Raw genomic sequence first — 13443 nt, 5'->3', positions numbered from 1 at the left:
GAAAGACCAAAGGTGTTTGAGGACCTAGACTGTGCACTGATTTTTGTTAAAAATCATAAGATCCTAGCAAAAAATAGAAGAAATGGAATGGGCAAACCCTTCTCTTAAAAGATTGGCATCTAACTTGACCTGGAAAACTACAGAGTAACAAAAAAGACTAAAAAACAAATGAACTAAAGCATAATATACTTCTGCATCTTAAATTATCTGTGGATACTGTGTTATTAAGTAAGCCTTTTACTGTTGTGCTTTCTCTACAAGGTAAGCTTTTCTTATCATCATAAAAATGAAATATTTATACAACTACCTATATCCCATAAGTTTAGTTTAATTGTTATAAATGTAGTTATATAATGCCTTCTCTTCTATAACTGTAATGCTATCAAACAGCCATTCTTACATAATATTACATATTATAATAAAACTAATGCTGACATAACATAATCTATTCCCTAAATATAGACATTCTAGAAATAGTATATAAATAGTATATTCATTCTATATTATCATAGATATAAGCACAACACCCTATGTAAGTAAAATGGACTAAAAAAGTTCTGCTTTAGCAGTTATATATTCAAGATATATATATATATATATATATATATATATATATATATATATATATATATATATATATATATATATATATGTATATATATACACATACCTTACTCTTTAATTGGGTATTACATGTCTCTATAGAGGTTTATGAATAGTTATTTAAATAACCTCTGCCCTGCTGTAACATGTCTTTAAATAACTTTCTGGTGTTACATGTCTAATATCTTTCTGGTTTGATGGTGCATATTTTGAAAAGGAAAGGGGATAATGTCACTGAGTTTCAGTTTTTTTTTTTTAATACTCTCTTCTCATTGGAATGCTTTCTATGAAATAGGAGAATGGGTGGGAAGAGGGAATGATAAGAAAAGAGAAATAGCAAAGGGAATGTTTTTTATATGATCTTGATGTGATATAGTATTCTGTATCTTCTGTGTGAATGCCTGTAGTTTGTAATAGACTTGTGCTAGCTGTGAGGAACCCTGAAAGCCTTTTCTTCATAAGCTACTATCCAAAAAAGAAAAACAAGCTGATGTAACCTTTTTTCCCTGGTTTTCCTGCTGATTTTCATCAGAGACAACTTCAGGGCTGTAAATCTCCTCACGCCGATGATCCATGAGCTTTAATTAGCTTGAACAACTCAGAAATAGCTTGGAAATCTATTGAGATGCTTTGTTCCTCATTAGAACAATGCACTGCGCACTGATGACATAAGCACAATGAGACAAACCAAACCAGGAAGCATACAGCATGACTATCTTCAGGAAATAGTTTTTAACTTCAAATCAACATTTATTAACCTACAAAGCAGCCCAAAATCATCAAAATAGAAGTTGATCAAAGAGGATTACAACATATGGACAAAAGAAAGCAGATGTTGACTTTTTAATGCATTTTTTTTTAAAAGTAAGTTAATTTGATTAGATCATTAGCTTAACTGATTGCATACCTAGATATGAGTGATGTTTACTGCTGCAATGCATTATCAAATTTGTGGCAGGTTATGAATAAAATATAGCTTTAATGTCAGTTTGGGCTATAGAAAACTGCTTATTAGCCTTAAGGTTTAATTATCTGCAATGACAGCCAACCTTGCATGTAGCTATGCAAAACTAATATCTCACAGCCTGAGAATGATCACATAACCTAAATAAAATTCAGTTACATCTAATGTCACATTTTGTATGCATCAGAACAGCTTACATTCTAATTAATTTGTGAATATTTTCTTGAAAGATATTCTAAACTGATGTTTGCAATCTATTATAAACATTGTAAACAAGTTGCCTTGCAGGATAAGTTGATTTACATTGCAAAATACTTAATGAGTGCATTAATGGGCTTTGTAAACTATATTAATGAAAATACAATGAAATGATAGTCAGTACGGAAATCACAGCTAATTCAATAATAACATATATAAAATCACTATACAGGCTAAATGATGCTATGTGACAGATGCTATAAGATTAAAGCTATTATTTCATTGCAAACTCAATTATCACTACCATGTGCTGTCAAATGGAAAATATTGCATAAGCTTCATAATCAAAAGGTTTTTATTTTTTCTTTCTCATACATTAAAGGTCATTGTTTATCAAGATCTATAGTAAGGCTGTATAGGATGTTTTAAAGTATCTAAGTGTAAAGAAACAATTTACTTTAGAACATATCAAGCTTTACTTGTATAGGGCAACAAAAGTGGAATGCAATGATAATAGACAATGGTTATTAACACCTTGTCAAACATTGTTTAGCGTGGTTATAGAAAAGTTGATTAACAATGTTGGTCTTACACTATTCCTACAGGAACAACATGTTAATTTAGGTTATATTGAAAGCCTTCTTTAAAGTTCAGTTATATTTAATGCATACAACATACTTTATTTTCAAGAACGAATAGTTATATCAGATGAGTTATACTAAATCAAATGTACTATGTCACAAGAAGAAATAATGTCTACTATATTACCTAGTTTTAATTAATATATACAAGTGATTGCTATGTTCTGTTGCTACTAAGGGTTTGATCTGAGCGACTGATGTCACTGGGACAAGGAGTTTATAACTCCAGGTGAGGAGCTACATTATTTTTCTGTAAGTTACAATATACAACTAACTTTATAAAAATGTTTCACCTGACATCCATTATAACAGATCTACATAAGAACATAAGCAAAAAAAACTGCAACATACATATTACCCACTATGAAATATGGACCAAAGTTTATAGATCATACAATTTTCATTCAGGAGAGGGATACATAAAATACATATATGATATAGATAAGATACAAATTATACTAATACTGTTAAAACTATAAAATGGCCACACTTAAAGGTATATCAATCAACGTAAATGGTCTGAATTACCCAATCAAAAGAGGGAGTCTATTTAAATATCTAGCCATACACAAACTCAACATGATTTTTTACAAAAAACTCATTTATTGAAAGATAATATTAAATTTCTGAACACAAACAAATATACAGTCACTGCAAGTTCAGAACATTCAAAAAAGAAAAGGAGTATAGCAATTCTCTGGAACAAATCACTTCCTTTACTTAGAATAATTAAGTCATATCAAGATGACAAAGGAATGCTCTGTCTAGTTATAACTGAAATAAATAAAAAAAATGTATACACTAGTCAACATCTATTGGTTACCTGGCATAGGAACCAATACTATTAAACAACATTTAAACCAAATAGTTTCTCAGTCTGAAGGAAACATCATCATGGCAGGGGATTTTAATTGTATTTTAGATGAAAAAGATTCTAGTACATTAGGGAAAAGAAAGATAACACCACAGGCTAAACAATTAATAAAATTCATGGACTCTTATCAACTAAAAGATATTCATGAAAATACAGATCAGAGCTTGTTACAATATACATTATATTTCAACAGATACAAAACATATTCTAGAATAGATAGGATAATACTCTTCACACAAATAATAAATGATTTAACAAACTGTAAAATCATATCATGTCCAGTTTCCGATCATAATTCTATTATGTTTGAGCTTAACATCAATAGTACACCTAATGTACAAATAAAAAAAATTCCTGCATATCTTACACAATTAAAATATTTTCAAACGTTCTTAAAAGAAGAAATACAAAATGTTAGAAGTATAAATTCAGCATCTAACACTCTAGACATACACACATGGGACACGTTAAAAGCTTATTTATATGGACAAATAAACAAATGGTATTATAACAAGAAGAAGTCTTGGGATAAAGATTTAAAAATAATACAAGATAAACTTGATACATTACACCTTAAAATAAAGATAAGCTTACATCTAAAAACATTAGAGATGAAATAAACAAACTGAATGAGGAATATAGAGCTATACTTCATCACAAGACTAGGATCTTCTTAGAAAAATACAAATTTCTTGCCTATTCATTAAACCCCAAACACTTAACCAACCTTAAGAACAAAACTAAAAGAATAAACATAATCATATTAAAAAGATATACTCTTTTTTTCTCAATTTTTTTTAATTTTCAATTAAAATAACATTTACATAATATTTTTAAATATCATTTTAAACTATATACAATATTTACAATAGTCTGACTTTCAATTATATACACTGTATGTTATTAAATATTGAATTAACAGATCAGTTATCAGAGATACAATATTGATTATTGCAGAGTGTCCAACAAAGATATAACTTTCTTCCAAGGATTATTTATCAATGGCCTGGGATAGATTCGTAGTTCTTTGATTTTTATTTCCATCAATGCAGTTGTCTTCAGTAAAGTGTAGAAGTCTTCCAAGGTCGGGGGTGTATTTGAATTCCACCTTCTGGTTACGCATTTCCTAGATATAGCAAGTATTGTCCATAAAAAATACATATTTGTCTTATTCAGGTAGGGACCTTCATTTACATTTAGAATTATCAATACTTTAGTTAAGGTAAAGGATTCATTAAATAAAGCTTGTAAAAAATTATTGATTCCATTCCAATATGATTTAATTTTATTACATTCATAAAAAATATGAAACCAGTCTGCTTTATTTGACTTTTCACACCTCCAGCAAAAAACATGTGTAGTAGTACAAATCTTTTTAATTCTATCTGGTGTTAAAAATGCTCTATGTAAGTATTTCTAGTCAAATAATTTCCAGTACTGTGTGTTAGAGGTGTAATTAACTGATAGTAAGATGTTAGTTTTAATTTCTTCTAACTGCAATGACTGACCTTTTGTTAAGAACTGCCAGTATGATGGTTTGGGAATTGTTTTATACGTTATTAACTCTTTATATAGATTTGAAATGGAATTTTTCTTTTCACAACTATTATATATAAATTCATACAGAAACTTATTAGATTTGGAATATCTTTAAATGGGGAATTATTAATTAATCTGCATAAATTTTGAGTGTAAATTAGAATGCTATGTAAGGTTAATGAGTCCTGTGTTGGAATATTGTAAGCAGGTTTTATCATATGTATACCTAAAACATTTAATTTATTTACACATTGAAACCAGCATAATAATCCATTTTGTTCCCAGGAGGTTATTGTCTCCCCTATATATTTTGTGAAGAAAGTTCTTAGTGATGGCAAATAGGGTTAAAAGGTCAAACCAAAGTTTTAGATCTATGTTTGCCTTGATAAGTTTCCTAAAGGAACTGATGTAATGATTAATCAGTGTTGTTTTAGAAGGTTTTGTTATATTATATTGTATACTTATGCATAGTATGTACCAGGGTTTGTTTGATTTGTCTACTATTAAAAATTGTTTTAACAGATTAAATTAATTTGTTAATATAGCCGTTGTTAATTCTTTCCAGTTGGCAAAATAATTTGGGTTTATCCAGTCTATTGTAGTTTTAAGTACAGATGCCTTTATATATGTTTTTATTTCTGGGAAGTTCAGTCCTCCTTCTTTCCAGAGTCTAATGTGATGAGTTAGACCAACTCTATTCTTTTTGGGATACCAAAAAAATTTTATTAAACATGAGTTTATTTCTTTAAGAATGCATCTTTCAGGAATTAACTGTATTGCTAATGCTACATATAGTATTTTTGGCAATAAGACCATTTTTATTAATTGCAACCTGTCTTCAAAAGTTAATATAATTTTGTTCCACTTGTCTATATATATATATTTTTATTGTTTCAATAATGTTTTTATAATGTATTAATATTGTTTCATTTATATTTTTGCATAACAATATCCTTAAATAATTTAGCGTAAGTTCTTGTTTTCCTATGCTGGATTTATCTGTAACTTGTAGTTCTTGTTTCTTATTTAAAAATAGAAATTTTTAATTTGATCTATTAAAGTGTAGACCTGAAATCTTATAAAATTTCTCCATTACTTCTTCTAGCTCTCCTAATGACTCTCTGGAGTTTGATAAGGTTAATAAAATATCATCAGCAAAAAGCATTATTTTAGATATGTACTGGTCATAGACTTCTATTCCTTTTATTCTTGGATTATTGTGTATTATTTCTGCAAGTATTACTATACCCAAAGCAAATAAAATAGGAGAAAGGGGGCATCCTTGTTTAGTACCTTTTGTTATACGGATAGATTCTGAGGTGAAAGGACCTAATTTAATGTAGGCTAAGTTATTCATATATATGTTTTTAGTAATAAGATGAAGGGAGGAGGAAATTCAAATAATGCTAAAGTTTTAAATAGATATTCCCAGTTGAGGGAATCAAAGGCTTTTTCTATGTCTAATCCGATTACAAGTTTATTCACATAATCTATAGGAATAAGTATCCTTTTAATATTATCATGTGTGTGCCTGTTATATAAAAATCCAGTTTGATCATTATTACATTTTGAAAGTGGGATTTTAATTCTGTTAGCTAGTATTGACATGAATATTTTGTAATCATTATTCAGTAATGATATAGGTCTGTATGAGGTGCAAAGGTCTGATGGTTTATTATCTTTTAGAATTGGTGTTATGAGAGAATACTTCCATGAGGGTGGCATTTTTGCTTCTGACTGGACTTCTAGCAAAGTTTTATGAAAAAGGGAGATTACTGTTGAGGGGAAGAGTTTGTAAATTTCTGTAATTATACCATCTATCCCTGGAGCTTTGTTAGATTTATTTTCTTTTATCTTGTCAACAATTTCTTTGTGGGATATAGGTTTTTGTAGGTCTAGTTTTAAGTTTTCGGGAATTGTTTTTATATTGATAAGGTTTGTATCTAAGTTTATTTGGTTGGTATCCAAATCTTCTTTTTTGAAGTGTTCCATATAATGGAACCAAAATGCTTCAAGGATGTCCCCTATATCTGATACTTTTTCCCTTTCTTTTCATGATATATACTACTAATGTTATTTGCTTTAGATTGTATTTTAATTCTTGTAGATAAATTATGTAGAGATCTGGGGGAGGTGGCTAATGAGTTTATTTTTAATTTTTCCAAGGCTAGACAAGTTTTGTGCACTAGAATTTCATTATAGTTTTTATTTAATTCCTCTATTTCTTTTTTGACTTCTGGATAATTCTGATTTTTTTATATATTTTGCTGTCAAGAGTCTGGTTTACAAGTCTAATGATTCAGAGTCCCACAATCTAACTTTGTTTTAGTACCAGCTAAGGGTCTTAACAAATAAATACACTTTTAATGAGTCCCAAACCATGACTCTACTGATTTTTGTTGTGTTATTAATTTCAAGAAATAATTGTAGTTCTGACAACATCCAGGGTCTGAATTCTTTAATTTCTGTGATATATGATGGAATTCTAGTTGAGAGGATTAAAGGTTTAAACTCTATTTGGAACTTCATTATCACAGAGTCATGATCTGAGAAGGGGCATGGAACTATTGAGAAGTTGAGTTTTTTTGTTTGTAAAGCTTGAACTATGAATAATTTGTCTATTCTGGTTTGTGTTCCAACTCTATGGTCTTTATGGGAAAATAATAAGGATTTATCATCTTTTACTTTAAAAGTGTTAATTAAATGAAATGAATCAATCCATTTTTTTAAAGATTTTGAAATAGTTGCTATGTGAAAAGACTTCTTGGTGGTTTCAGAAGCTTCTAAGGTACAATTAAAGTCTCCTCCCAGTATAAGATTTCCTTTATAATTTTTGGAAATAAAATCTAGGTGTTTTTTAACCGTTCCTGCTCCAATTCCTGAGAACCAATATAGATTAGCTAAGATCCACATTTTGTTATTAAATTTAATTATAACAAATGCTAGTAGACCTTCTTTGTCTTCATATTTATAAATAACTTTTGGAGTGATTATGTTTTTCTTGCAGAGAATTGATACTCCTTTTGTCTTTGTTTTATAGGAGGATTGAGCAAAGATTGTATAGTCCTTTGGGTTACAGATAGGGCTCCAAATAAAGCTATCATTAGTCTTAAAAATTGTACCTTATTTAAATTTAAATATTTTAGTAAGTTTGATCTTTTATTTGCATTATTTAAGCCATTAGAATTTAATGATAAGATGTTAAATCCATTTCAAGTTATTGTTGGAAGAAATGTTTTGCTTCTTTTTTTTTATTATAGTAATTATACCATATTCTCTGATAACATTGGATGTTATTTTTATTTGTGTAAACTTGGGAATGTAATTTAATGTTCTTTCTTCTTTAAATATAAGTAGGCTAAAATTCTGGTCAGGCTTTTATAAAAAATACTTTTATAAAACATTCATTCTAAAGTATCAAATACAAGTAAATACGAATTTCCCATTAAACATGGAATGAAAGTCATTCCTAATCCAATAAAGATAGATCTATTGGATTATCACTCATAACTTTAACCAACAATATCAACTGAGCTCCAGATGTTAAATTATTATATGGAGAATTTTCTTAAAAGAGATATAAAATTCTATATTATTCTATTATTGTTCTATAGTATTTTATATATCAGGATGGAATGTTAGTAGTGTAAACAATTATGTTGACTTAGAAAATATCCAATATTTAGTTACCCTTAAGAGATCCCAAACATGTCAGATAAGTCATTTTGGATAAATTAAATGCAACAGAGGAGCATACACTAAATAAGCCAACAACAAATAAATTATTACTAAAATAATTTGATTAAAAGGACTCTACAGAAGACAATGAGTGATTACCAATGAAATATGAATTTACTGTAGGTGTCTTCCTTTACATTCCCACTCTTCAGCTCACCAACTTCAACTTACACTTATGAAAAGACATGGCTTATCAGTGGTATCCTGACTCACAGTAGAGTTGCCCTACATTCTAGTGTGCAGTGCTTTTACATATTTATAGATTTACAAAGCAGAGTCTAAGAATGAACTATGATCACCTTGACAATTCCCATCCGGCATAGGGCACCTCCTGCTTCCAGAATGGATAATCACATCAGGTCTAGAATGAGTGTGAAGGTACCTATATGGTAATCAAGACTTACCTTAGGTAAGTATTAATCAAATAGTATTTAGAGCATCTTAGAGAGTACTTGGGGCAGTTAGAATACTCTTAAGCCTTCCTCTCGTGACCAAAAACAGAGATTTCTCTTCCCTTTCTTTCCCTTGTTTTAAATCAGTACTAATAAAAAAAATTCAGCAAACATAGGTAAACAGAAATAACATTCAGTAGTCCGTCTAGTACATGACTCGTAATCCATTAAACAAGTCAGTGACTAACATCACTTTAGTAAACATTGTAAAGACAAATTAGAAATAATTTCCTAGCTCTTTAAATTTTCTGATAAAGCAAAATGTTAACAAGCTATTTTAACTAAAAGTATAAAGCATTTAAATTTTTCCTTGCATGTATACATTTCTACTTATATTGTAGTGTCAATAGCTGTCTTTGAAATCTGTACAATACTTCACTTCTTCAAATACATACTGCGGTGGTGGTGGTGCGGTAGTGTTGTCGTCTCACAGTAAGACGCTGTCCTGTTTGATTCTCAGCTAGAGCATCTTCTGCATGGAGACATGCGTGAATGGGCATACCTTTGTTGAGGGCTGTGCATCAGGGCTGATAACTCGGCATGTAAAAATCAACTACCAATCATTAGTGGACTGGAGTTCCGCTGTGGCAACCCTTAACCGGGAAAAAGCCAAAAGACTTACTTACTTTACTTCTTCATAGGTTCATAGGTTCATACTAGGCTATCTGCCCTAGGGCATTTATAAGCCTAGCCAGACTGTGTTTGGCTTTCGCCACCCATTTTAAATTAATTTTGCTATGCCCTTTTTCGAGGTTAGTATACTGTGCCTCTGTCTAACAGTGACACAGAAGTGATACCCGGGGTAAACCTACGATCTCCCATCCACTCATCAAGATTCCTCTTGAAGAGAGTCAATGAGGGACTCTGCCTAACCTGGACTGGGATTTTATTCCAGAGTGAAGGGAGCCTCTGGGTTATGAATCTGTCCCTCCAGCATGTCCTATTTATTTCAGTGCTGAGGTTCAAGTCTCTCGAGCGTGTAGCTCGATGGGATTTGGATTTTCTGATGTGCAGCATGTCCATTAATTCCGGGTTGGACATGGCTTTATATGTCAGGCACAGATCGCCTCTGAGCAGGCGGTATGCCACTGAGTAGAGCTGGAGTTTCTTTAACCGGGCAGCATATGGCATCTGTTTGAGCCCTTTGATCCTCTTGGTGAGGTACTTTTGGGGTCTTTCCAGTTGCTGCAAGTGTCTGGTAGGGTACATCCCAAAAGGGGCATTGTACTCAATTATGGGCCTGATGAGGGATGAGTAAAGAGGCACGATGACCTCTACTGATTTAGATGTGAATCCCTTCATGATTAGGTGGGCTATATAAAATGTTTTTCTAACTACTTTGGCCACGTGGTTGTCAAATAAGAGATTGCTGTCAACTTGGGTCCCCGGGACCCTAATTACTTCTTCTGTACTTAATGGATTACCACCTATGTGGTAATTTGTGGGCACTTTGTTTTTGCCAAAGGGGATGACTATACACTTTTTGGCATTTAGCTTGAGGCCATGGCTCTGGCACCAGTTGTCTGTTTCTATGAGGCCCTTTTGCAGGATGCTTGTGTTGGCTGGAGTGTCAATTATGGCGCCCAGTTTGCAGTCATCTGCAAACTTGGTCAGCCACAGTCCTTCCGTGTTGGCCTGTACCTCCGAGAAATATATACTGAACAAGAGAGGTCCCAGGACTGAGCCTTGTGGGACGCCACTTGTTACTGGTTTGGAGTCTGACATGACTGCAGCAATTCTAACCATGTGGGTTCTGTCTTTGAGCCAGTTTGCAACCCATCTAGTGACATAGGGGTTTATATTTAAGCTGGTGAGCTTATCTATAATGCCCGAGTGGGGTATTGTATCGAAGGCTTTTGCGAGGTCCAGGTAGGCTGTGTGGACCATCTTCCCCTCGTCAATGGCCTTGGTGACTGTTTCAAAGAAATCAACCAGGTTTAAGAGGCAGGATCTGCCCTTAACAAAGCCAAACTGGGTAGGATCCAGTGTCTGTAGGTCCCCAATATCTTTATTTATGAGGTCCATGATGATCCTTTCCATAGCTTTGCAGACCAAGCTAGTCAGGCTTATGGGGTAATAGTTTCCAGGATCCGTTGAGGCACCACCTTTGTGGAGAGGGACCACTGTTGCTGTACGCCACTCTTTGGGTACATATCCTATAGTAAGGCTGAGATTGAACAGTAGTTTTATGTTTGGGTTTAGCTCTTCTTGGAGTTCATGTAGGACACAGCCCGGGACACCGTCTGGTCCCATTGATGCTGTGCTTTTTGCTTTGGAGAGGGCAGCTCTTACCTGAGCATCTGAGATGTCAGGGGGGGAGCTCTGTCCTGGGATAGATTTTTGCCCGCTTGGTGGGGAGTTTGCACTGAACCTGTCAGCTAGGATGTTGGCAATGTCTGTGGGTTTGGTGTATTTTTTGTCATTTTGGACTAATTCTGAGCATATCTGGGAATTCCCACCCAGTTTCCTAACATAACTAAAGAAAGCCTTGTGATTATCCTTAGTGTCCTGTGCAATTTTTCTCTTGAAGCTGGCCTTAGACGATTTTATGAGTGCCCGTAGTTTTTTGCTAATACTGATCAGAGATGCCTTCCCTTTTTGGGATTTTGCTCTATCATGTAGTAGCTTCCTCCTTCTATTGTATAGTTTGGTTATGGCTGGGGTCCAGCAGACAGGACGTCTGCCTTTGGAGGATTGGGTCTTGGTTTTATTTGGGATTGCATGATCTCTGCATTCCTGAAGGTGTTCATAGAATGTGTTTATAAAGGATTCTGTGGTCTGGACCGTATTTTCCACAGGCCCGGGGGCTTTGAAGGATTCCACCTCGGTTTTGAGGAGTGTGAAATTTGCATTAGAGAAGTTTTTCACTGTGGTTTTCAGGGCAGGGGGTGGAGCCGGGATGTGAATATCCAGTGAGATTAGTTTATGGTCTGATCTTACCAATGAGGGATACACTTCTGGCCTGGAGCATAGAGTCCCCATGTTGGTGATGATCAGGTCCAGTATGTTTTCCCCTCTTGTGGGAGTAGTAACAAGTTGTTCCATAGCATTTGAGTTTATAAATTCTAGGAACCTTTGGGCTAGGGTGTTGGAGTTAGAGTAATGCTCCCAGTCTATGTTTGGGTAGTTGAATTCGCCCAATATAATGTTGTTTGGAGAGACCTTCATATTTTCCAGTGTTCTCAGGAAGGCCGAGTGAGGTTCCTGGGTTTGGGAGGGTGGTCTGTAGCAGGCTATAAACTGGAAGGCAGTTTTACCCACTGTTATTTGCACATGGATAATCTCTGATGCTTCGTGCTGTGCCACCAACCTGGAGGTGTGGGTATCTTTTATGAATATTGATACTCCCCCCTCCTTTTGTGGTTTGGTCCAAGTTTTGGGGCCAAAAAGCATGGTATGAGGTATAACCTGGTAGTGCTGGGGTGCTCTCAGGAGCCTTGAACCAGGTTTCTGTTATTGCACAGATATCGATGTTCTCCATACTAAGGAGAGTTTCGAGTGCTTGCATCTTGAGGGTTAGACTTCTGGCATTGAGTAGCATTAGTCTTAGTTTCTTATCCCTTGCGATACCTATGGAGGTGGGTTTGTTTTTTGAGCCTTGCCTAAAAAAGGCACTATGGGGTAGCAAGTGCCTTTGCCAATATCCGAAAGCCCAGGGGTGACAGGTGCAAGCCGTCCCTAGCGAAGCATCGTGGCTTGTCGAGCATGTTATCCCAGGCTGACAGGCATTGGATCCCCTTTGAATGACACCAATACTTAAGCCAATTGTTGAAATTGATCATCTTGCCTTCATATTGTGGCATCATTCTTGATAAGGGTAAGATGCTACTCAAGGTCAGGGTTATATCGGCCTGGGCTACATGCTCAGAGAGCTCCTCTATGTCTCTTTTCATGTAGTCCAGGGAGGTATGTCTCAGGTCATTCACACCAGCATGGACAATGACTGAGTCATATTTGTACTTGCCTTAGAGTGACCTGAGTGCTTGTGTTATGTGGCAGATCCTAGCACCCGACAGGCAGCTCACCGTGACCTTCTCCTTGTTCAGCCTGGTGAGCAGGACATCAGTGTGCCTGACGATATAGTCACCTATTACAAGTGTATCAGGTGTGTTGTTTAGCCTTAAGGGCTGTGACTATTCGGCACGCTGGCTTTGTGAGCTATGTGTTGCACGTGTTTTGTTTTGGGGTAGCGGTTGCTTGGGTGTCTGCTTTGGAGGTCTCTGCTGCTTAGGCAGATTTTTATTTAGAGCCTCCGAGTATGTTTTTGTGTGTTTATGTGTTTGGTTTGCTGTCGTGGTAGGTCTACGTGAGACTGGAATTGTAGTGAGTATGGTTTCCTTCTCCTCCTGACTGGTTTCGCTAGTACTGAGTTGAGAGAGCTTAGCCTCCAGTATGGCTATATGGTAGCATCTCTCACATGTGTTGGAATTTGTT

The sequence above is a fragment of the Protopterus annectens genome, chromosome 17.part0 (assembly GCF_019279795.1).
Source record: "Protopterus annectens isolate FY-2018-M chromosome 17.part0, PAN1.0, whole genome shotgun sequence".
Taxonomy (NCBI): Eukaryota; Metazoa; Chordata; order Ceratodontiformes; family Protopteridae; genus Protopterus; species Protopterus annectens.
Note: the sequence above shows the minus strand (reverse complement) of the source record.